This window comes from Mustela putorius, unplaced genomic scaffold, assembly GCF_011764305.1.
Source record: "Mustela putorius furo isolate JIRA1106 unplaced genomic scaffold, ASM1176430v1.1 tig00003858_pilon_pilon_pilon, whole genome shotgun sequence".
Lineage (NCBI taxonomy): Eukaryota > Metazoa > Chordata > Mammalia > Carnivora > Mustelidae > Mustela > Mustela putorius.
In genome coordinates this window covers 32,372,015-32,398,751 of record NW_025422010.1, presented here as the reverse complement: position 1 = coordinate 32,398,751, position 26,737 = coordinate 32,372,015, and the positions used below count along the sequence as shown (strand labels likewise).

The following is a 26,737-nucleotide window of genomic DNA, read 5'->3' as shown; positions in this document are numbered from 1 at the left end:
AAATACCTTCTTTAATGTATATATTGATAATTCATTAACATTGAACTCATGTCTAACACCACTATAAAGCTTACCTATGGATTTTCTCTAAGAGGCACATCCCAGTCTTTTCATTCAGGTACAGTAGAGAGAAACTCAGTACTCTTCTTAGGGGCCATTTTAAATAAATAAATCAACAACAAAAGCACAGAAATATTTAAAATGTCCCACTAAATAGAACATGATAAGGGCACTCATTTACAGAAGGAGAGCTAAAACAAGAAAGCAGAGCTTCTCCTTGATCAACCTCAGCAGCGAATGTATACACAGGGCAACTCAAGTTTTTTTGCTGCTTTGTGCATGCATATGTCCACAAATGAGCACAAAAATGCCATGAGTATTGATTTGGGAATTATAAATAATTTTAGCAAGTAGGTGAACTGGCAAAAAAAGGATCCTGCAAATAATGAGGATCAACTATAAATACCAAGAGGGAACCTTGGACAGAGGAAGGAATGGCTTAAAATGAGTGATGAGAGGAGACAGTCCAGGGAGGAAGAGCCGAATCAGCATAGGGAAGATCATTAAAAGTCAGGAACAGTATATGAGAACAGATCATATCTGCCAGGAACCCTCTAGCCTAGATCCCATGTAATGCCCCTGTCATTTCCTTTACATCTAATTAAATGTCCCCTGCTCAGTGTGGCTTTTTCTGACCTCCCCATTAGAACAGCATTTATCTTCCATTGCTCTCTAGACCTTTCTTCTGCTTCATTCTTCATTCTTCTCTGGAATGCACTTCCATGAGTGACATATGTAAGTTTCTAGTTATAAATTTTCTGACTGTCCTACTCAGAATGCAGAAGCCATGAGGTCGGGACTCTGTACTTTGTTCACTAGCCCAGGTATTTGAAGAGTGCTTGCAACAGTGTGGTCATTACTAGCTGTTAAATGAAGATGTTAACCTTCAAAATAAAACTGTCAGTTCGTTCGCCAGCAAAATGGGTTTATTTGGGGGAAGAGCAGAGAAATGCAATTCAGGACACACAAGCTACAATAAAACCATAGGCAAGTCAGGAGAACAAACAAGAGGAATGCTCTTTTAGAGAGGAAAGGGGAGAGTTGGGAGCAGTTGTCATAAACAAAAAGTCTCTTGGTGTAAACTGGGAGCTGGAAGTATAGTGGCTTTTCATTGGCTGAGTTGGGACAGTCTCATTCGCTGGGCCATTGCTGGCAAAGACAAAATCTTTGTTCCTCCTACTAGAGTAGTAAAGCAGACTTTAGTGCAAGGTATCTCTCTCTTCCTGTTGGGGTCTATAATTGATAGAGTGGTAGGGCTTTGAGAGCTCCCTCTGCTGGCCTCCCATCTCCATTTTAAATGAGCTTTCCTTTATTAATTTTCACAAGGACACGAAGTGTAATGAATCTGAGTAACACATTAAGAATTATACCTTTCATCTCAGAGGAAATAAATAGCTATTTAAGTAAAGAGTCCTATTAAATATGGGAGATTTACAGTGCTTCTGATACTATATGCAAAATTTAAAAAGAGACATGCCTGACTATTCCATGTTGGCTCAAGGTCCTTTCCTACTCCAAATCTTCCCCAAAATCATAGCAAGCATCTAACCTTAAAAAAACACAACTTCTGGCCATTTTTCTGTCTGCCTCAACTGCAGGTGCAGTCTACTGGTATGATTTGAAGGTAACTAGAAAGCTCTCTACGTTGTTTTTGACGTCTAAAATGACAGTGTGACAGAATATTTGGGGTCTAAGTGCTTTCAAAATATCTGCTATACCTGAATAACTAAGTAAACTACTGTCAGTCACTAATACTTTAGTGTAAATTAGCTTATCCTGGAGTTTTAGGCAGTAATCATGTAATTCCAAACTATAATTTTAGAGAATGAGAAAACTGAGATGCATAATGGGAGCATAGTTTTATAACTAATTTAGTAATTCGAGACATGACAAAAGTGCAGGTCTCCCAGCATTCAGTTAACTACAACATTCTAATTCAGAACCTTTCCAGCAGAGGTGTTTGAGACCGTCTCCTAATGAAATTTCCAATTAGTAAATCCTTATGAGAGAAGAGTATAAACCCCCCCCAATAAAATGCAAATATCTTAACTGACAAAAATGCAAATAACTTGAAAAGGTGTTATCTTCAATCGGGTTATCAAATTAGCTATTTCCAGAAGTCAGGTCCTATCTTAAGACACAATATCCTCATATGAAAGGCAAACTTCGTTTAAGTGTTCATGGAAAGTGAGGGACTCAGAAAAGGGCTGGGAATTCTGGGCAGATCTAGGGCCAAGGTGCAGGGGGGTACAGAATGTAGAAAGTTTAAAAGGGGCATCGAGGAGAAGTTATAGAAAAGAGTCCTCTAAAGCAAACATCGGCTTTGTCACTTTCCTACATTTGACTGGGGCACATACACAGGAGACTAGGGCCCACAGAGACGGGCAGGTGGCTGTAGAGAGCTGGCTCTTTCTGAGATGATCTGGTGAGTCCCTGAGACTCATGTAGAAGCAACTTGCAATCCTTGTGACTGCAAACGCTAATCAAGAAACTGATTACACCCCACTGGGAGGAGAAAGATGAGCTAATGGAGGAGCTGGGTTTTGACTAAGATGCCCTTGGAAATGTGTCATTTCAGTGCTGCCCATTTCTTTAATACATTCCACAACTGCCTTCCTAACCACATCTTACATAACACACACACACACACACACTCTCTCTCTCTCTCTCTCACGTGCACACAGAAAGAATTTTATAAAGAATTACACTTAGCTATTAATGCTTGATGTTAACTTAAAATAATCTCCGTGTCTCTGTCTTCAACCCATTTTTCCTGTGGATAAGTATTGCTTATACCTTCTCAGGAGTATTTAAGTTGTCAAAAGGAGATTTGCTTTTCCTACCCCTTGAGGGTATGAACTATTATTCTCTTCTTTCATTTGCATATAGCATCAGGAAACATATCAGTGCTATGAATTAAATTGATCTACTAAAAGTAGAATTTCTGACATGAGAGCAGGCAAATGAGTGAGTTACTTGGGGGAAATGAGATCCCTTTCCTGTAGCTTCCAAAAGAAACTATATTTGCCGCCACCGTTTTATACATCCATATCTCAGCAACCTTGATACAGAGAGATATTGAACACCAACAATAACATCTGCAAAACTGTAGGTGATTAAGAGAAACATCTGGCTTTCTATTTTGAAGGCCTGTGTTTTGCTAATTTTCTTTTCAAGATGCATTAGACTACTATGTTGGGGGAAAGAATGACATTGCTCTACACCAGGGGTCAGGAAACCATGTTCCACAGGCCAAATCTGTCATGCCACCTGTTTTGTTAAAAAAATTAAAAAAGGTATTGGGACACTGCCACATTCATTTATTTACATTTTGTATATGGCTGTTCTCATGCTAGAACAGCAGAAGATGAGAAATTATGACAAAGACCATATGGCTGAAATACTTACTATTGGCCCTTTATACAAAAAGGTTTTAAACCTGGAGATTTACCTTTCCTAACTTCCAGATCAGGTTTTGGAAAGAGGCATTTATGTGTTTAACAAGGCTTCCAGGAGAGGCTGCTATCTACTGATGTTTGAAAAATTCCACGTGGAACTCTTTTTGAACCTACTTCAAGGAGGGCCTGTGGCATGAATGGAGAAGGGACAGGTTTAAGACCATTTGCCCACCAGTCAGGCTCTAAGGAAATCCTATGTAACAGATTCCTCTTAACTTCTTGAGTCTCATATACCCTCCAGCTTTCTGATTTCACCTCCTAGTTCCTAATGCTGATTGCAGCACTTTTCCACTGAGTTCTTGGCATCCCCTTATCAGAAAGCCAGTATTTATCCTTGGCATCACTCTTCGGTTCTAGTCTTGCCACTTCTATTGTGTATGATGTTTATCTGTCTGCTCCACTGCTGACTCCAGACGTCTTTGTGGTGCTGGTCTTCTAATTCCCATCTCAGGCTGAGTATAAGCAAAAAACAGTCAACATTCTTTTTATTCCAATGACTTATCCCTTAGGACGTGTCTAATTCTTAATGTTTGATCCCGAGACAAACATGAGATTGAGACACCCAGAAACGTTTTTCTGCCATGCCTCACTGGCAGTCAGTGCTCTTGGAATTACTAAGTGGAATGGCACAAAGGCGCAAAATTCCAGAGCCTCAGGAAAAGCACCGTAGCCATGGTGTCAGATCACCTGGTGTGCTGTGAAATTCACAATCAGCACTGTTTTCAGATTCAGGAAAGTGGTGTTCTTCCCCAACTGTATCTATTTTCCCAAGACTAGGAAAGAATCTACATTTGGACTTGCCATTGACAGTGAAAAGGTGGGTGATAACAGCTTCTCTGTACACACTCCACCCACCCCTCAGGTTACTGAATGGCCTAAACTTCTCTGGGCCATTAAAAAAAAAAAAAAAAAAATCTTGGGGCACCTGGCTGGTTAAGTTGGTTAAGCATCTGCCATTGGCTCAGGTCATGTTCCCAGGGTCCTGGGATTGATTCCCACATAGGGCTCCGTGCTCGCCAGGGAACCTGCTGCTCCCCATGTTTGTGAGTGCTCTCTCTCTTTCTCTCTAACAAATAAATAAGACTTTTTAAAAAAAAAATCTTATTTCAACTACATAAACTTAGAATTTATATAAGAATTATATAAGAATTTATATAACATTAAAAACACTGACCCTTGGAGATTTTAAATCTCAAAATTGATGTCACATCTATTTTTACAAACTGAAAAAAGTATTTAAAGTGTATATATGTCGCTATATATTATATATACGCATACAAACATGAACCTTTTTTTTATTTCTTTTCAGTGTTCCAGAACTCATTGTTTATGCACCACACCCAGTGCTCCATGCAATACGTGTCCTCCATAATACCCACCACCAGGCTCACCCAACCTCCCACCCCCCTCCGAAACCCTGTTTGTTTATTATTATGATATAGATATGACAGTAAAACAATGAAAATAGTTTCTAAGAAGCCAAGCTAAGAATCACTGTATCTTGGAGTCATTGACAGTAATTTAGATAGCCCTACTTAACTTAAAAATTCCCAATAATACCATGGTTAAAAGTGTAACACTAAGTATTTTGTTATAATGATGTTGACAATTCAATTTTTGAATTTTCAGTAACTCCTCTTAAAAAGGTAAAACAGATGTATAAAAATTTATGGACTTATGATCTAAAATATTTAAATAGGAACTTCCCTGGCAATAGAACATAGCTGTGCCTATGTGGATTCATTCCAATCTATTACAAAACAAAACAAAAAAACCACAAGATTCTTGCAGATAGCTATTTAAGTAGGGACTTACCATGACCCTCTGAGTGCCCCATGAGACCTGATGTGTGTCATAGTCATCATTGAGCCATTGATAACTTGTGTAATAACTGAAACCCAACTCCTTCCAGGAAATCTCTATAGCCTTGTCCTCTTGGATAGAGTACCATGGACTCAAACTTCATATTTTGTCAGGTAGAATTATTACTCAATTTCAAGCAGTGGGCCTTAAGAAGCATTCTGTTCCCACTCGGAACCCTAGGGTAGACTTAATTTCTCCCAACCCCGGTCATCCCAGCACTGGCTTCCTTCTCAATAGTGAGTACCAAGAGTGCCTCACAGCTGTGCTCCTTCAACATCTAACAATTCTCTCCTCTAAAATGTGCATCACCCAATTGCTACCACCTCTGGGAAACTGTATGAGGCACTTTCAGCAGTTCATTCTAGGCCCCTGGAGTTCCTCTCAGGGAGATAATGAAGATATGTGTCAAAGTTAAATGAGAGTAAAACCCCAAGGGGTGAGAGCAAATGCAGCCATTTAGAGAGATAGAAATGACAAAAGCTGTAATATGGGGACACAATGCCTAGGGCACTGGATGATTTAGATATAGGGAGGATCTGGGAGGGGGGAAAAAAAAACTGTGACAGGGTAAGGCTTTGGTCAAAAGAAAAATAACAGAAGCATAAAACACAGCAACAGATGGTTACTGCCCAAGGTGATGAAGATGCCCTCCTATCAGTGATGGTGGGAATACTCAGAACCTGTTATTCATCTGAAGTAAAGAGTGACAAATCACAACAGCCTTATTATTACTGTAACCTTCCGCGAGATGGTACCGAAAGGAGTAGAGACATCAGGTTGGCTAAACCAGAAGCAAAGAGGAAAAGATGGAGGTCTGAGTGAGATGAAACATGCGTGAGGATATATTTAGAAAAGTAAATTTTAATTGTTTCCATTGAGCAAATCTTGTTTTCCCATCTAGACAGCCAGGACAGGGACAACATCTTGTAAGTGTTTGAAAACACAGCACATACAAAATCACGTCCAACTTGTCTAAACAAGAGAAAACAAATTTGTCTAGAGTCACAGCGGTGGTATATGTCAGAACACTTTGACCCTAGAGTTCTAATGCCCTGCCTACATCAAATGTGTACTTTTTTGTATGATACACATTTGATATATGCTTCATTCTTAGCTTCATTTTAAATTTCTTCTGTTTTCTATTCTTGTTCTTATCCATTCATAATATCTTATGCTGTTACAGTCTGTGAATCTCTGTAAGACATACCATGTCCTTTCAGGTACAAAGCAGTTAAAGGAATCAAGAATGTTATTTATGTGACTCTCTCTCTCTCTCTCTCTCTCTCACACACACACACACACACACACACACACACAAACACACACACACACCCTTAGGTGGAATGATTTGTGTTTTGTAGTTATAGGTTGGTTGACCTGCCCTTCAATCTCTGGGAATTCTGAAAGACAAAATTCTATCTTTCCACATTGCTTAATAAATAAATTACTTAGGAACCTAAGCAAATGGAAACCCCTATTAAAATCCGGAGTCTCTCTACTATCCTCCTTTTTCATATCATCTCCCCTTAATACTTTCTTAGTTGACCACTTCCTGTGGGTGTCTCCTTTCACACCAAGTCCCCACTCCCTCACACCAATTTGGAGGACTCAAAATGAAGACAGAGGCACCCCCTTGGGTTTTAAGTCAAGTGTTTCTGTTATTTACTGCAGTTTCATTTCTTTTGATCATTGGGAGACGTGTTGGCATATGGGAATGGAAATTTAGATTGAGTAACTTTCAGCAATGTCAAATGAGTTATTAACAGAACCAAATTCTATGGTGCCCTAGTTGCTTTTGGAATATGGCTTTCAGTGTCTCAGCACAAGATGACCTCAGAGTTTGATGGAAGTCTACCAATAAAAATAAATAGATAGGAAATAATAAAAATGACATACTGAGGAATTTAAAATTATAAATACCTGCAAATTCACCTCAAAGAGGATTAATCAATCATTAAATAATTAATGAAGACTTAATGTTTTGTCAGAACTGTCCTATGCACAGATGCGAATGAAGGAACAGGGAAACTTTAAGTCTTAATTGTTGAAAACATGGAAGATATATGAAATGTGGCGTAAAAAAGGGTGACACTGGGAGGAAAAATAAAAGTGCTAATGTACATGGTAAAATGTATATGCACAAATACATATGTATAAACATATATATTTACATCTATGGGTCTCATTACCCTAGGAAGTGATGTAAAATGAATATAATGCTTTTGTAATGTAACACTAGGACAATCAAGGGACTGGGGTACATGAGTCCTGGATCCAGCCCCAGTTTAGCCACCAATAAACTTTGTGGCTGGGAGGTTCATGTCTAGTTCTAGGTCTTCACCTGTGAAATAAGGCAAATTGGATTATTTTTAAACTGGAAGATATTTTATGTTGTGTTAGGTTATGGAATATATACTACATTTCTGATATTAAACACTGAGTTATTTATCAAAAGAAATTAGAAATATTTGAGTTGCTCCTACATTGAGAGGTGGTATTAACAGAGGCAATGGTGGTATCCTCCAAGTGTCCTTTAATAAATTGAGAGATAGCCCTGGGAAAAAGGGCAATAGAGTCAAGTTCAAGAAGGATATTTTAGGGGGTGCCTGGATGGCTCAGTGGGTTAAAGCCTCTGCCTATGGCTCAGGTCGTGATCCCAGGGTTCTGGGATTGAGCCCTACAAGAGGCCTACTTCCTCCTCTCTCTCTGCCTGCCTCTCTGCCTGCTTGTGACCTCTGTCTGTCAAATAAATAAATAAAATCTTTAAAAAAAAAAAAAAGGATATTTTAGGGATACCTGGCTCAGTGGGCTAAACCTCTGCCTTTGGCTCAGATCATGATCTCAGCATCCTGGGATCTAATACTGGTAATACTGACAAATATAGCCCACAGGAGCAAAAGGCATTGGGGTTGTCAGAACCTTATTTCACAGGTTAAGAGTAGAAAGGAGGAGGCGCCTGGGGGGGCTCAGTGGTTGAGTCTCTGCCTTCAGCTCAGGTCATGATCCCAGGGTCCTGGGATCCAGCCCCACATTGGACTCTCTGCTCAGCAAGGAGCCTGCTTCCTCCTCTCTCTCTGCCTGCCTCTGCCTACTTGTGATCTATCTCTATGTCAAATAAATAAAATCTTTTTTTTAAAAAAAAAGGATATTTTAAAGCATGCATATTTTGAAAAAATATGAACAACAGTATAAGTGAAAAACCATACTGTTGGATTAGAATTTTTATAACAGTTCTTCACTGTCTTTTACAGTGACAATGCATAATATGTTGACAAAGTCTCCAGGATTTGAAGTTACACCCAAACCGAGCTATAGCATTTATTAGCTACTGCACTTCGAACAAGTTAACCTCTTTAGGAATCAATGATCTTACCAGAGAAGCACAGGTAAGATTATCATCTAAATCATTCTTGTGAGAGGAAAATTAAGTAAAACAAGTATTCAACAAAGTATAAACATTCTGACACTTGTACTTACCAGATCTGGAAAAATAAATAGAATGCTCGTTACTGAATTGGAAGAGGCATCACCACAACCTGGAAAACTTGGTTGTTATAACTACCTTTAAAAAGCTAGCATACTAGTACCAGCAGATCACCATTTAAATGCAATCTAAATTTTCTTCCTAAAATTAACATTACACAAAAGGTAGACATCAAGGACAGTGAATTTAGTCTTCACTTTATTTTTTTTTTAAGATTTTATTTATTTGATGGAGAGAGACACAGAGGGAACACAAGCAGGGGAAGTGGGAGAGGGAGAAGCAGGCTTCCCGCCTAGCGGAGAGCCCCTTGTGGGGCTAGATCCCAGGACCCTGGGATCATGACCTGAGCCTAAGGTAGATGCTGAATGACTGAGCCACACAAGCCCCCCCCCCCAGCCTTCACTTTAATCCATCTTTCTGGGAGGAGAAATCTCTATGGTTGGTCCTATCCACGTTCATTGTCTGGCCTATGGACTGTGCTTTACTGTCCTCCTTAATGCACAGGTACAGGTGATTTCTTCATCTAAAAGTCTGCAAGGTTGGTTGTGTTTTTTTTTTTTCTTCTCTTTTCTTTTCCTGTCAAACTCTTTGAGGGCATTGGGCTGACAGTTCTGGGTCGGACTGAGTTTAATCTTTTCCTTTCAAATCAAATTATGGGGAAAATGCCAGGGAAATGGCTCCCTAACAGCTGGCATTGTTCAGAAATCACGGAGCTTGGTGAATTTGTAAGATAAGTGTCTAAATTGTGGAGAAAGGCAGACAGCTTCCCCTCTTGGGCTGATATCTGAGCAACTAATGACTAAATGACTCCATTTTGCTCTCCACACAATGGCCTGTCCCGGAAGACTTAAGAGGCTCTTGGGGTTCAGTGGCCTCTCCAAAAATCAGTCTGCCTAAAAGCTGATTTGGGGTCTTCCCCACTGCCTTGGCTCCCTATTTGGTAATTTTATAACTTTTAAAACTAGTAAGAATAGGTGAGGGTAGATACCTGCCTTGAGTAAGGTGAAATCCACTGGAACCTCCCTATCAAGACACAAAGAAAAATGGCTGAGAAAATAGAAAGCCAAACAAAAGCCAAAAAGGGAGAAACAACTTTTAAAATATTATTGGAGAGACACCACATTCACATTAAATACTAAAATATTAAAATTGATTGAGGTTGTGAAATAAGTGAATTACTTAGTCTCCCATGCATTAAAATTAATTTTTCATCTCCTTCTCTAGGCCACTTCCCACTGGCTTTCGTTGAGCCCTCTTAATATTTTATTTGCTGAAGGGAAAAGGTTTCCTTTTGACATATTGGCATTCCTGGAGTTGGTTGACTATCTCACTGCCAACTCCATGAGAAGATTTCTCAGTCCTAGTGAAGCAACAATAAAGAATAAAAAATTTGCTATACTGCCTAAACTTGGCACATTTTTTTAACCAGACCCTCCCCTAAAGACTGTTATCCACGGGGCCATTCCCTTTGCATGTTACATTCCCACCTTTCTAACTCTCTTCAAACCTTCCCAACCATTAGTCTGTTGGTAATTTACTTAAAGGAAAAAAACAAAAAAACAAAAAACAAAAACTGAAAGACAAGTTGAGGTCACTATATTTGAGCTGTCCAAACCGGTTTTTACATTTCTTTTTTTGGAGCTCTGGGGTAGGGGTTGTCTCTTTGGGGATTTAGAACAGCCTAGGCTTGGTGGTCTCTGAATTCTGGATCTTGCGAACAAATATGGCAGACCCTCTGTAGTTAGGAGGTGAATTCAACAGTGGTACACTGGTATCAAAAGTGGAGTGCATAAATGGTCCAGAGAAGGCAAACAGGGCTCAAATCACTGGAGATGGGCTTTGGAGACTTACTAGGATATTAATCATAAAAACCTCCAAGTTTCTGGTCTCATACCCATAAGCTAAATGTAGACTCTTTGCTGTAGTGAAAGTTTACACACATGAGGAAAGAGGTAAGATAAGGAACAAAGTCTCTTCAGAAAGAAGTAGGATTCCAAACTCTCCATCATTCCCAAAAGTTCCCTCATGGCCATGAGAGTACAGTGATGCTTTTGTGCACTGTGGTCATACAGAGTTAGATCAAGAGAGGAGTGGTGACCCTGATCTAGTCTAAAATCCTCTTTCCAAATGTGATATAACTGCAACAAATGGAAGGGACCTGGCCTCAATCAATACAGAGTTAATCCCTGAGCCCTTGGTGTTTCCCAGATGCCAAATCCAGGACCTTTGCACCAGTCTTTTTTAGGGCATCTGGTGGTAGGAATATGTCTTTATATTTTTAAGGTTCATTCTTCATTTCTTAGGTCACTCAAGAGTAGAGGCTAAGGCAGAATCCATGCTTTTTCTGGTCACTTGAGTCCAGAGAAGATGGTATAGATATATTATCTATTCATAACAGTAATACAGTCTTGACTTGGTTCAGTACTCAGACTAAAACTTTAGTTATAAAGCAAGTAACTATTCTTGTACATACAAAATTATCAGTATGTTAGATAAATCCTGCGGTGCTTATTGGAGAAGAATCAGAAGTCATCAGCCCCTTCATCTGTCAGGGAATGTTGATCCAATTCCATTATTTATACAAAGTCACACTATAAGCCACAGGGTACAGGACTCAGCTGCCACATGGCTAGTAGTGTGCTCTGTCTTCTGTCCCCAAAAGCAATAAGATATATTGTATAATTCATTTCATGAAGGACATCAATTAAATGGAAGTTTTCCCAATCTTCAACAGAAGGGAACCCTAACCCATGTCATGGTGATAGTGGTTACAAGAATCAAGAGAAATTCCATTAACAATAACAAAAAATATCCTAAGTAGAGCTAAACACATTTTTGTGAAGCAGAAATTTTCAAAGCCCTTAATATCTTCTTAAGCTTTACAAACATTTAAGAGGGATATATACTAGGTCTGTCACAAATGTATGTGACCCTGGAAATCAACTAAGGAGCATTTCAAGTGAATATTAAGACCCAGAATGCGGCATAGGAAACCAGTTTAGTTTGCATGGCATCTCACTATTCTCCCTCAGAGTTGCCAGATTATCAGGTAGGAACAGGGAGCCAAAGGATAGTCCTCTCAATCACCAATCCCCTTTGGAAGTCTACAGTGAAGATTTGCCAGTTTTCAAGGTTTCAACAATCAATTCATTGTGAATGTGCTAAAAATCACAATATGTAATTTCTCTTCTCAGATCAGATCTTCGCTTTAGGTCTAAATCTCTTAACCTGTCCACAACCCAGCTGTGATCTATTTTTTTTCACCATCAATTGCAATCATAGCCCTTGTTCTTATCACACTTGCACATTTTTTGTTCCCATAATGACCACGGCTCTTTTAAGATCTTGTCTTTGCTTATACTGTTCTTCTTATCTGGAATGAATTGTTTTCTTCTTCCTCTCAGTCTAGTACAATCTTCATTGAGGTGACCTGATACCCTATCTCTTCTCTAAGTCATCAGCATCCCCAATGCAGAAGTGAGTTTCTTTTGCTGTAAGTGTTCATGGTATTTCAGTTATAAATTATTTTATTCATCTTTTTTTCCTCTATCAACATGGAGCTTGATGTCTGGCATTTAAAGTACTTCAAGTAATTGTTAAGGTTAAATGAAACATAGGAGTTGAAGTTCTATCAATAGATTTAGACCAGATTAGAGAATGCCTTTAAAGCCATATAGAGCACTTTGGACTTAATCTGATGAACGAATATGTTCTGGGTTTCTTCTTAAAAAGAAGAGGTATGAAAAAAAGACAGCTTCATCCCTAGCATCCCTAGTTGGAGAAGCGATGTAGCTTGGTGGTCATGGGTAAGTATTCTGAACCATACTTCCTAGGTCTGAGTCTCAGCTCTGTTCCTTCTACCAATGTGAAAGTCACTAAGCTCTGTGGCTCTCAGTTTCCTCATCTATAAAATTAGAATACATTACTCCTGTAATCATTGTGAGGTTTGGATGAAGTAATCTATGAAAAGCCCAAAGAGCAATTCTTAGTACTTAATGAGCCCTCAAGAAACAGTATCTAACATTATAACTACCCAAACGGAGAGGTGAAACGAGCATTGGTCTGAGTATTAGGAGACCTGGACCTTGCTACAGATTGAAGAAAAGGTGCAAATGAGGTCAAGTATTGCTGGTAGAGGGGCTTGACAAGTATTCAAGAAAAGTGAGCATGTGTTTTGTGAATTTACCATTCTCTGCACCCTAGGCTTACAGGCTTGAAATCAGATGTGTAGCACAACGAATGCGTTAATCAAGCTTACTGAGACAGTCTATAAACACGGAAGCCCAATTCATTAATTTACAATGAGAAATATAACTATTAAGTAGATGGGATGTCAGTGTTTGTGGAAAAGCATATTCTCTCCTGTGGACAAGTATATACTGGAAGCCAAATCATAATCCTAGAATTGTTTGATGAAAGTAAAAGAGCAGGAGAGAAAGGAGGTGACCTCAAGATATAATCAGGTTCATAGCCAGAGGTATCCCGCTCTGCTATAGACACGTACCTATCACTCCAGAGATGCCAAAACACATCCCACATCTCTTTCTTCTAGGGACACAGAACACTACATTGCCCTAGCTTCTGATAGGTGCCATGCATACCATTGTTTCTTTGCTACAGTGCAATCATTTGGATGGATGTTTTCTAAGTGCAATCAACATTTATCTGAAGTTCTGCCTGAATGCTGTGATTGAATTCTTGATATTCATAGATCATTTTTTAAGGACAGTTTTAAGATAACTATCTTCTCCTTAAACTTTTCTGGTGAGCCTCTGGCTTCCCTGAGAGACTGGGCAGAGGCATTTCTCTATCCCTTCCACTTGGAGTCTTCCCAAGTGGATCCTTCCATGCATATCAGTTAGCCGGGGTTGCATAATAAACCACCTCAAAAGGCATTGGTTTAAATGCTTATTTTGAGCCCCTTTGTTTGCTAAAGACCCTATGGATTAGCGTTTGGGATTGGGCTCAGCTGAGTCCAGTTCTCTCCACATGGAGTCAGCTGTCTTTGCCTCAGACATGGTGGAGGCAACAGGGACAGTGGGGAGCTGGGATGTCTCTCCATATGTCTCTCCCCGTCCCTGTTCAGGTTAAGCCAAATCCAGTGCTCAGTCAGGGGAAAGAGACCCCACCTCTTGACGAAAGAAACTGCAAAGGATCTGTAGCCAGATTTCCTGAAACCCACCATGAATATAGGAATACATTTTGACTGAACAAAAGAACGAAGGAATGAACGAATAAATGAATGTGTCTTCAGGGAGAAAGGTCATACCAGTCAAGCACTCAGGGCAGCTGAACCAGCAGCTCTGTAACCAGTGAGACCAGCAAACCCACTCACATAAGCCACAATGAGTGAAAGATGTTCCAGTCCCAGAAAGAATTTCGGAGCAGGCAGCATGCGCTATTCCCTCTCGACACTCAAACTTTATGATCCTAAGAAAGTAATCAGCAGGGGAGGTGAAAGCCCCTGAATGGAGGCTGACATCGAGTGACCCTTGCTGAGGAAGCTGACGCTGACCACTCCTGCCCAGTGATCGAATTTGATGGGTTTCATCATCTTCCTCCTGTGCCCGCTCCGGCTCCATCGATTGCATCGCCTTCAATCTCTCTTCTGTGGTTAAAGGCTGCTCCTGAGACTGCCCTCTCCGAGTTGCCTAGTTTTGTCAATTCCAATTCAGCCAGACATCCTTTTACCCTTTCCTAGACAACAAAGCTTTCTGGTCGATGTTTTAAAAAAAAAAAAAAAAAAAAAAAGGAAAGAAAACTCACAGGAGCCTCAGAAGCCTCAGAAAGTCTTACTAAACCCTTCTTTCCTTAGGATGCATTCTCCCCTGCCTGGGTTAAGGAGAGCAATTGTCCTTCTCTGCCGATAGCTCATACTTATCTTCTCTTCCAGCCTTTTACATCTGCCTTGGGATCTCAGACAGAAGCCTCCTTGTTATTTTCCCCGTTCTTTCTTCTTTCTGAAAATTAAAAATGCTTTATTGTACATAGAGATGGCCTGTACATTTTAACCCTGTACGTCACTTGGACCTTATTGTCTAGATCAGAAAAAAAAAATTACATCTTTTGAGGATTCTCATTAGGCCTAAATTATGGAACAAGGACTTTCCATTTTATGCTTCAAATCTTGAATGTCTCTTTAAGAGGCTGCAGAAAGACCTCCTCAAAACAGGGGACAGGAATTAATGCCATGAGAAGGACGTTATGGTTACCAAGTGTCTACCCGTTGCATCATGTCTGTAACTCCACGAGAGACGTGAATCAGAGTTTCCAAAATCAATGCCAGACAGAGGTCCCCAACTATAGGGTAAAATCCAGTCTCCTTAACATAAGAATAAAAATTTTTTTTTATTTTTTTTTTTAAAGATTTTATTTATTTATTTGTCAGAGAGAGAGCGAGCGAGAGCGAGCGCAGGCAGACAGAGTGGAAGGCAGAGTCAGGGGGAGAAGCAGGCTCCCTGCGGAGCAAGGAGCCCGATGTGGGACTCGATCCCAGGATGCTGGGATCATGACCTGAGCTGAAGGCAGCTGCTTAACCAACTGAGCCACCCAGGCGTCCCAAGAATAAAAATTTTAAAATAAGCTCTTGTCCCTGCCAATTCGTCCAGCCTCGGCCTGTCCAGCTTCAGCTTTGTCCCCCTCCCCAAGTACACTGCTCAGAAGCCAAACCTCTAGTCAAAACTCTGCATTTCCCACCTCTGTGAGCCTGAACTTGTTATTTCCTTGGCCAGAATTTCCTTCCCATTAGTTTGCCTGGTTAACCCCTTTTCATATTTTAGTCTGCATTTCAATATTTTCCTTATCTGGTAAGCCTTTCTTGAGCCACCTAAACAGTTGTTATTCCCTCTTTTTTATTATCCCTGTACACATATTATCCCCACTAACCTCACTGCATGAGAAATGTTCCCATCTGCCCATTTATCCATCCGTCCATCCATCCATCCATCCATCCATCGATCCATCATCTGTCTATCTGCATTCTCTTCTTGGAGAGGTTGCAGAATTCTCTGCTGGGGTTTTTAATACATCCCGCCCTGCTTTTGTCTTTGTGCTTCTCCTGCTCATCTAGTGTGCTGATATTTGAATTCTTTGCCTTTGCTTTTGTAGCACATCTTCTCTGCTACCCCACTTTATTCTGTTTCCTCCTCATCTTCCAATATCCCTCTCAGTTGGCATGCTACTTTCAGCTATAAATATGACCTTGACTTCTTTACAACAGAAAAATCTGTCTTGATCTCCCTTTGCTCCTCCACTGAATTCCCTCTCATTCTCCTTTACCTGGGCACCTAATGCCTTAGAAGTGTGATCTGCACTTCCTAGCTCTTACTTCCATGCCATTTAAATACGCCTTAGATCTTTATAATCTGATCTCTAACTTCACCACTTCACTTGCAGATGAGTTCACAAACATCAGAAGTTATTTCTTTGCAATACACCGACCATACATATGTGCACATGTGCACACACATCTGTATACACACTCATAGGTTTATATTAGATTATAAACCATTAATACCATGCTTAATCCTTCAGCCACATTCCCTCCTTGAACTCTTGATCCCTCATCCTTCAGGACCTTATGCTCCTTACTTCTTATTCTGGCTGAGAGTCAGTAGAGTGGGGGATAGTAGATGACACTTATCTCACGCTTAGGATTAAAACTGGTGTTTGCTCTTACACCCGGAGCAGACTAACTGTGTGTGATGGGGAGGCGAGGCTCTGGTTTGCCCACATCCTTCTGTTCCCACCTGTGAATTCCATATTCCCAAGTTGTGCTGATGACCAAACATATTCTTGGCATTTGGGGTTTTAAAATAAAATGATACATTTTGGGGCGCCTGGGTGGCTCAGTGGGTTAAAGCCTCTGCCTTCGGCTCAGGTCGTGATCCCAGGGTCCTGGGATCCGCATCCAGCCCTCTGCTCAGCAGGGAGCCTGCTTCCTCCTCTTCCTCCTGCTTCCTCCTCTCTCTCTGCCTGCTTCTCTGCCTACTTGTGATCTCTGTCTGTCAAATAAATAAATAATATCTTTTAAAAAATAAAAAAATAAAATAAAATGATACGTTTTAATGAAATAATATATAAACTGATAAAATATGAACACAAAAAGAAATACAATTATTTCTTTTTTCCTTCGTAGAAACTAAAGTAAAAAGATTTGATGATGGCAATTTGCAAAAAAACAGAACACAACAAACCCTCCTGACTAGACTAGACTTCAGGTGTGGAGGAAAAAACTAATGAAACTGCTAAGTGATTCTGGGCTTGGCTCTGCTCTCTGAACGCCTTTACACTCCCTCTATGGCCACTCCAATGCCCTGCTCTGCTTGCTCCTTCTCAGGGAGTGGCCCTTGGCTCGGGCTGCCAGAACTTCATTGCCCTGGGCCCTGACCTAAAAGTTCACCTAATTGTCTGGATTATTCACACTCTGTGTTGTGTCATGCTTCTGCTCTGACTGCCCTTTGAATGCCCCAGCCCGCTTTTACTCTTCTTCTGGTAGGTGGGTTCCACATGATACGTCTCGAAGAGCCACGACTATTTTGATTTTCTTGAAATATCACCACTGACCCAAATTCCCTACTAATGATTGATTTTTTTTTTTTTTTTAAACCAGACTGGGCCTTTTGAATGTGAGTTCTGGCCCAAATATGGTATGGAGTATCTGCAGCCCTTTCGAGAGCAGCTGGAGGACTGTCTGTCCCCTTCCGCCATCTAGCTAGGTTGATACCTTACCCAACCATCCTTCTTGCTTCTTCTCATTCTCCATCTCTCATGCTATGGAAGACTTGCCATGACTCACCTTTGGTAATCCATGTCATGGTAGTTAACAGATGTTAAATTATTTATGATGAATTGGTTGATCTCATTTCATAAGCCTCCAGGCAGGTGATACCCAGGACAGCCACCCTGAAGGGCAGGAGGAGAGGGAAAGCAGGGGGGAGAGCTGTGACTTGGGAATGAGTCAGAGAGAAAGCCTGAGAGAGATCGTGCCCTGGGGCACCTTGTGGTGATCTTGAGGGCCAGGAGATGGGGAAGCACAGGGTCTGCAGTTGATAGTGGCTATAAAAGAGAAAGCTGGATCCATTAAAATCAACCATCTTGACAACTAACTTTAGGGTACATGAGTGTTAACATTCCCCATTAATAAGGAGACAAAGAAAAAGAAGAAAGGATGAACATATGGAAAAAACAGCAGGGAAAACACAGTGATTCTTGCCTCACAAGGAGCTGAAAAATTAATGGTAGGAGGTGGGTGTGTTGCTAATGAAGAAAATAGTAAAAGAACTTTATGGGAAGTGTCAGTGAGGTCACTGATAGGAGATGAAGGGACTTTATAATCACCCTGGATCCTCATGGACATTGAAGTCAGGAATAAGAGTTTAGGAACCATACAGAGTGCAATTATGTGTGATACTAATGGAAAAGGAAAAAGCAATCTTTTGGGGGTGATTCACACAGTGAGTAATTGACTCGGGGTTTGGATTGTAATTGCAGCAATGGCACCTCTGGACAAAATGATGAGGCTTTAGGGGCAGCAATCAGGCAGGTCCTGGATCCAGCAGCTTCCTGGGGGATCCAGTGAAGTTCTGAAGGGTGGAGCCTCGCCCTGTCCTTATCTGCTCCCCTGAACTAGGAGCCTAAAAGCTGAACTCCCTGAACACAGCCTCACAAAGGCAAATTACCACAAGAATGAGCAGAGGCAAATCCACCTAGCTGGACTGATTGAAGCAGTGTCTCTGTGTGTATGACAGGGCTAGGCTAGTATTCACGGAAGCTTAAGAATTCATGGAGTCCCATGGGTGACCGTAATCTGTGCTTTAAGATGGTTGCACTCCCTGCTATCCTCTCAAAGCCACAATTTACCCACTTAGTACGCTGGCTCACACTCTTCTCCCATCCAAAATGCAGGAATCTTCCTCCCACATCCGGCTTCCAAGGTTAAGAACAACTACCTCTCCTTCAGCAGGCCTCTCCCAGCTACTCCAAGCTGCAGAGCCTCTCTCTCCCCTGGTTGTCTACAGTCCTCCGGGTCTAGTAAACAGCGGCACCGTCATTGATTACAGTTTGAGTCTTATCACCCTAAAAGATCATATAAGCTTCTTAAAAGCCAGAGCCATATCCCCAACAATATCCAGCACAGACTAAAGGCATTAATTGCCTAGTGAATACATATTGATCAATTGATTATTTAACTCACTTAACACTTTCACATTACTTGGCTTAGGCATTTGATGGTTAGGAAAAATTCAGTGGAAGTCAAACCAATTTAACTCTAATTAATGAGGAATAGAAATGAGACAAATGGCTTCTTTGGAGCAATAAAAATAGACCTGAAAAAGAAGAATATCCAATCACAGAGAAGAGATACTAAACCTAACTAGTAACCAAGAAAATGTGTTTTGAAACAATAATGAAAGACCATTTTTCACACCAATTTTAAAAGTGGAAAAAAAATAACACTGATGTGGGGAAATGGGCACATATTATATACTTTGGTGGGAATCCAATGGCTTTTTACCAAAATTAGCAATTCTACTTTTATGAACCTGTCCTACAGAGAAACATGTATTGGGTCCAAAATTGTAGATACCAAGATGGCTTTTGCCTTAAGGAAAAATTAAAAATGACCTTCGTGCCCATCAGTAACATTGTGCTTAGGTAAATACTGAGTCGTCCATATTATAGAACACCGTGGAACTAAAAGGAATGAATGCAACTGACAAGGAGGGATCATCAAGGTACATGTGTAAGCAATAAATTAAGCAACTCATTAGAAGTATATATATAGAAGTGATCCCATTTAGGTTTAGAATTTCTGTGGATGTGCATATATACATGAATATGTATCTGTCTCTACATATGTAAATGCATAAAAAGAGAGCTGGAAAAATCCACGACAAAGTGTTGATAGCAATGAGCACCCTCCAGAGGAACGGAATTAGATAGGAGGGAAATGAGGAAGCTCTCTATAGGCTTCCATACAGAACCCAGAGCTGAATATAAGCTGGAGGACTAGACCCAGGGACTCTCAAGAGTCCAGCCCAACTCTCAAGAAAGCTTTTCTCCACTTGCACTGTGTCAAGGACAGTTTGCCCAAATACTGTCTATCTTCCGCTTCAGCCCACCATCTGTGCAGCTTCATGGAAGTGTGAGTTCGCGTCACCCAGGGGGCACCATTGCTTTCCCTCCCTCACCATACAGCTCCTCCCACTCCATACTTCAGTCCTGGTCCTCTTTCGGGGTCCTCCGGACTGCGTCAGTCCAACACTGATCTCTCCCCCTCAGAACTCCAGGGGCATACATCGGCATCAATCAATTGACAATTAATTATGAATGATTTTGTGACTTTGGAGGGGTAACTTTCAAATGAGCTACCAAGCAATTCAATATTGTAATGTTTACGGTTTTCTGTCCATCTGTAGCAAGTAACATAAATAGAGACATTCATTCTATTATTCCCCCACCGCCTGCCCCCCCCACCTTTGTTCCTTTTTTTCTTAAGTCCCATTCCCCCACACTCTGGGAATGCTCCACTCAAAATGAGAATGCAAATCACTCATGTAGGTGGGGAGCAGGGAGCTTTCTCTCTCTGGGTTTGCTGGAACACTTCCCCCCCAGGGTACAAGGCAACGTGGCACTTTAATGAACATGATGAAAGCCTTCCCCTCTGATGGACCGCATGGCTAGAGAGGAACCAAACACCACCCTGTGACAAACTGAACTTGGCAAATTAACCTAGCAGCTCAGCTAGAATTAGAGAAGTGCGTGAAAAAGAAACGCCATAGTAACAAGAGTCCCATTTCAAGTGTTAATTTTAGGTATTGGGCCTCTGAATTTAAAAAACTGGGAAAATAGCTCTTGGGCGCCAATCACTTTGAATCCATCACTCAGTCTCCACCCAGGGAAAGGTCAGACCATCTAGAATGGCAGCTGGTCCCAGGACAGAGTGGCCCCTGCTCAGCAGGACCGTTCCCTAGGGCTTGGACTGGTGTGCTCTTAGAAAGGAAGAGGGGCTGATAACCATTCTCCAAGTCCACTGGGTCTTCTCTGTTTTCCTGTTCTCTCTGCTTTTACTTAACTGTCTTCACTCCCCAACCTCCCCTGACTCCTAGAATTTCATAATAGATGTACAATACATTTTTAATGAATTAAATTAACATTTTGGCAACATTACAGAAATAAAAGCTGTGCCTCTGGCTAAATGTGAAATAAAAAGAGTTAATGCCTAAAATTTAGGTGTAACAGGAGAGAGAGAAGAGAGACAGAGACCCAGAGATAGGAGAGGAGAGAAATGTTCGATATGAACTGGGGAAGCCCATAGATGAAAAGTAGAGGATAATAGAAAGGTAAGTATGAGGAAGATCATAAGGGTTATGCATCCAGAACCGAGATGTCTGAATTTATCATTCAAAGAACCAGTGACAGATTAAAATAAGGAAATGACATGATCAAGTTTGTTTTAGAAAACCATTCCATAGAAGCACAGATACTAGATCAGTGTTTAATAACCTCAGCAAAAGAATGATCCAAGAGATGATTATAGTGACTCCCAGATGAGAGCCTGTGCTAAGGCCCAGGGGTTGCCCATGAGGGGCAATTTGGAAGATGTCAGGTGGACTTGTGAGAGTTGGAGACTGGAGACGGCCATGCAGGTAGGAAGACTCATAAGGTGGGGACTTGGGGACTAGATGGATCATGGTCATGTGTGGGGACAGAATGTCCAAGGGGTTGTTTAGATGGGAAAGAAGGGGGGAAAATGGTAATTTTGAGGTGCTATGTGGGAACTGCAAGGAGACGTAAGGCAGGACATTGAAACCATAAGCCTGCAGCTCCGTCGAGTAGGCTGTGCCAAGTTTAGGGATGGGGGTGTCATGGGTTAAGAGAAAGAGCTGAAGCCCAAACAGTAGTGAGGTCATCCAACAGGTGAGTCAAATAAGAGAAGAGTGACAGCGTAACTCCTAAGAACACTCAATTTTTAAAATCAGGCAAAAAAAAAAAAAAAGTACCTTTTGACTTTTCATTTCATCTCCCCTATTTAATTTAAATGTAATTAATGTCCTGGATTTCTTTATATCTGAGTCACCTCCCCTTTCAAGTGCCCGTGCTACTTTGTGACTGACTAGTTTCTCAGTCTCAATTCTTTTCTTTTCTTACAACACCACACATTCTTTCTCTTTGTGCCGCCCCTGGCTTGGTATGAAGCCCCTCAATATTTCCTGTTTCTCTGGAATTTTTTTTATGTCAAGATGCTGGCGTTGAGGACCTCTGGGTCTAGAGAGGACCCGACAGGAAGTCAGTCCTGTTATTTAGAAATTGGTGTCAAATAAGATACAGTTTTCTACCCTAATCCCTAGTGATGTTTTAGAATCTGTAGCCAAGGCTTTCTGGACGTTAGAGGTGGTACTCTGTCTACATCAAAGGTTCCTCATCCCAAGGGGCTGAAACCTCAAGTCTTTCCAGTGTGATTAAGGCTTTTGACATCATTTGAACACATTCTGTAGATAAATGGATGCCAATTCAACTGAACCTATAATGCTAGGATTAAAGATGCTAATGAAATAGAACAATAGAACATTTCAGTGTAGGATTTCCGAATGTTTCCCTACACATTCAGAAGACACACAAGCTTGTCTCCCTCCAAAAATCTACAGAGGCTGAGCTGGAGCTGAAGCACAAAGTCAAGTATAATATCCAGCCCGCCCATGCTGACTGCCAGCAGCATAACCGGGAACCGTCCTGTCCTCTCTGGTTCTCCAGCCGGGAGTGAGGCCAAGTGCATCGAAGGCCACGGGGATCTCAACCGACTCCAATGGAAGTCTTGACCCTTGGGTGGGCGGAGGAGGCGCAAAGCCGCGGCTGCAGGGACAAGGTGGGCGATCCTTTGTTCTTGGCGCAGGAGAAGGAGCGTTTCCAAGGAAGAGCGGAAAAGCTGAGCCCCAGCCGTGAAGAGCGAGGAGAGGACCCGGCTGCAGATCCAAACGGGCGGTGAAACAGAGGAAGGAGAACAAGGGGGCACGAGAAGGGCGACCGGCTGAGAAAGCACATGGAAATCGAGTTTGCTGAATACTGGGAAAGAAATACATTTTCTAGTAGAGAGATGTGACAAATTTCCGTAAACGAGAATGGGAGGATGAAAACACACGGAGCACCGGCCAGGGTTGGAAAGTACCCGGCACGGTTCAGGGCGGATCCCAACTCGCGGGCCTGGGGAGCCTCCCGGGCGCTGACTGCGGGCGTCCAGGTCTGCCCTTGGCAGTCACTCGGGCTCCCTCTGGAGCTGCCTGTCAATCACGCTCCTGTGGGAGCCGCGCTGTGGGAGAACCGTCCTTCCCAAGGCGCTCCTTCCATTATCCCCGCTAAACCTGCCTCCGCCGTAGGGATGCACGCAGATTGCTCACATTAAGAAGCAAATTGATTATGAACTGAGTTTTGTCTACCAACAATTTTTAATATGTAATCTTGTCATGAGTGAACGAAAGTCATTAATAATACAGTAAGCAAAATGTGCTACAGTTAACCTTAAATTATAACTTACAAAGAGCATTCTTGCAGTTTCTCCTTTGATTTATGAGCTCAGTTTATTCTATGCAAATTCATGCACAGTTTCTAATAAGAGGGAGGAGGAAAGATAAAGGAGCTTTGAATATTTTATAAGCTTTTTCCACTTACCTTAATTTAGAATTATGAGGCTGAATATGTAAGTAGAGAATAATTACCTATTACTAGTCTCCCACATAGTTTATCTATTTCAGCTCTGAACATCCTGAGCAATGCAAAGCATAACTGTTTTACTACCTGTACCACTGTGAATATGTTAATGAGGCCTCCTTCCGCGTTACTTGTTGCTGACACATGAGAAGATAGACATTGTAATATAACCAGACAGTCCCGCACTGTTGTTTAATATCCCTTTTTAAAATAATATCCTGGCTGATCAATATTTCATTCATTGCACATAGTTAAAGTGAACTTTTTAAGGAGGTTTGTGCCCTGGAAAATTCCCTTGCCTTTCTTCCCCCCTTGCTGCATTCTTTGAGCTCCGGGGACCAAGGAATTAAGTGAAGGGAGTTATATTGAAAGAAGGGAAACTGATGGCCTGACAGGCAGAGGGCTCACTAGAGAAGCCTCGTGCAGCAACTCTGCGCATGCTCCCACCCTCTTTTCCAGGGCAGCAGCCCCCTCTGCCACACCAGCTCCACCCTTCCTGACGCCCCAGTCACCACCCATGGGCTCAGGGATTTAGGTCACATCCAGGTCAGGGGCAAGTGGAGAAAGAAACAAAAAGACAATCCAGGGTTTAGTTGACCTGGTAAATGAATAAGTGAGGTTAGTGATGCCTCCAGGTACAAAAATGGCTTCTCCATTGTTAACTGACTCTAGCAAAAGAAGATGCCTTTCTGGGGTCACCAGACCTAACTTGGGTCAATAGGAGGACTCCGTGACTAGTAGAACCCTAGGCAGTGAGGCCATTGGCAGGGCGAGGCGGTGGATTCTCTCAAGCACTCTCCAGGTGTGTGCTTAGGAACATCAGCCCGGACCAGACTAGTTTCCAGACTTCAGGAGCCACACATACTCTTCTAAGGAAGACTGGTAAGGGTGGCTTTATTTTTAAGAAATCTGGACCTGAGAGGAATATTGAAACTGACCAGCCCATTTAATTTGGGAAATAGGATGAAATGGATGGCCAGCTCTTCAGTGCCCATACACATAAATGGATTCAGAGCCCAGGAAGAAGGGACTGGCCTCCACTGCTTATCATCGCTAGAGCCAGGCGAGGAAATGCGGGATCTCAGATTTGTTTTGTCTTCTTAGATTACCAACAGAAACTCTTAAGCACCCAGTGATGTACTGAATTATCTGAAAAATAACATAGATTGAGAGTGAACTGTCCTTTGCATTAGTTAGGGCTCAAGGCAAATGTGATACTGTGGTTTCCTCTTCTATCACAGTAAATGCTGATCAAATTTAAGAGAAGGAGCAGGCAGCTTCCAATAAAGAAAGAAAAAAAAAAGGTTTTTTCTCCTACCTGGTAAATTGTATCATTGGATTTTTATAATAATTAGCAGTTCATATTGTATTATAGTGATGGTGTCAGATCAACAGCCAAACAGAATTAATGAGTTAAATATCTGTCAGTGGGAACCTTCAGGTCTGATTAAGGGCACTGCAGGTGTGTTTGTCTGTGTGCGTGTGTTTGTTTCTTTCTTTCTTTCTTTCTTTTTTCATGGTGGTCAGTGTATTGAATTGTCAGAGAGACCATCACACTATTAAAAGCAATTATCAATGAGTCAAGAAAATTATAATCTCTCCTATAATCTTAGTTAGGAAAGCTAACTTCAGAGAATAATAACTGATATTATAAGAAGAAAAGGCATACTGAAATACAAATTTAAAACCTCTTCATAAAAAAAAATAAAAAATAAGACTTCCTCTTTAGTGACTGATGTAAGTGCATAAATGAATGAAGCAGGCCTCCAACCATTCATTCCTGTCCAACTGCTGTCCAAGTAGTTTTGCGACATAAAAGTTTTCATTAAGGAGTTAATTCTGGGGAATATAAAATTTACCAGGGTTTACTAAGCAGAAGGCACTCTGCCTTGTACCTTTTTTTTTTTAATTATTATTATTATTTACTTATTTGACAGAGAAAGAGAGGGCACAAGCAGGGGGAGTGGCAGGCAGAGGAGAAGCAGGCTCCCCGCTGAGCAGAGAGCCTGATGTGGGGCTCCACTCCATCCCAGAAGACTGGGATCATGACCTGAGCTGCAGGCCTACTGAGCAACCCAGGTGCCACTGCTTTGCACTTTACATACATTGTTCATTTAATCCTTCTGTCAGCCCCATGAGTATATTTTGTTATTCTGATTTCAAGTGGAGAAATGCAACATCATTTAGAACTGCCTATCCTTAATTTTAACAACTAGTATTGATTGAACACCTTCACTGAGCAAAGATTAATAAAAGACTATATCGGAAGGGGGATATACCACCCCTATCCTACCAACAAGGAGGTTTGAGTGAAGTTACAGTTATAAAGAAAAATGTGAGAGGAAATAGATAAAAAAAAAAAAAAACCCTAAAAACAGAAGAGGGAAATAATGCTATGGCACAATGTAATATCAGAGCTGTCACAATGCATTATATAGTTGATTGTCAAATGAGTGGCAGAGATAGAAACTGCTATTAGTTTAGAAAAGAAAGAGAAAATTGTGGGCTAAAGTGGTCTGAGAAGATTGAAGGAGAGAAGAGAGTTGACCTTGGTCAGGAGGGGTGAGCAAGATTTAGATACAACAAGAAGGTCAGTAGGACAGGACGGGACACTTCAGACTTGGACTAGGAAAGAAACATCTGCAGGGAGGGAGCACCAGTTCGGTCTGGGAGGCAAAGAGCCATCCAATCAGGTTGGAGAGGAAGGCTGACACAGACACTGAGTAGTAAGGCAGAAGAAGGGAGTTGGGGTGTGCTGTGGGCTCTTAAGAGAGAGAAGAATCTGAAATGTATTCTTTTAGAAAAATCCAACCATCCCCATTTTAATCAAATCTCTTGTTGGCACCTGTTTGCCATTAATTGCCCTCACTGGTCATCAGTCATGGGGACCAGTAGCCTGTACTTTGCTTCATGAATAGCATTCTCTACCACTAATATTATGGTCATATAAAATATTTTCAAAAGCAGCTTATATAGCTTAACTGCAGTGGTCTCCAACAGTTTCTGGCCATATACACCTATCAGGAAAGAAAATTGAGCTTACTGCCCCCATAAATAAAATAGATAAACATACATATATGTGCTTATATATACTATACATTAATGTGTTGCATTCGTTATAAAACTTACATTAAAATATAAGTTAAAAATGAGAAGTAAAATCAAC

At 41.2% G+C, this 26,737-nt stretch overlaps 1 long non-coding RNA gene across 1 annotated transcript in view; it reads left to right on the top strand.

Annotated features, from left to right (window-relative positions):
- The first annotated feature begins 4,193 nt into the window (after positions 1–4,193).
- The window catches only part of LOC101681044, a 67,007-nt gene continuing 44,463 nt past the window's right edge, over positions 4,194–26,737 (top strand). The window contains exons 1-2 of the long non-coding RNA XR_006602183.1: positions 4,194–4,335; positions 8,633–8,767. This is a non-coding gene — a long non-coding RNA (uncharacterized LOC101681044). The remainder of the gene's footprint in view (positions 4,336–8,632; positions 8,768–26,737) is intronic.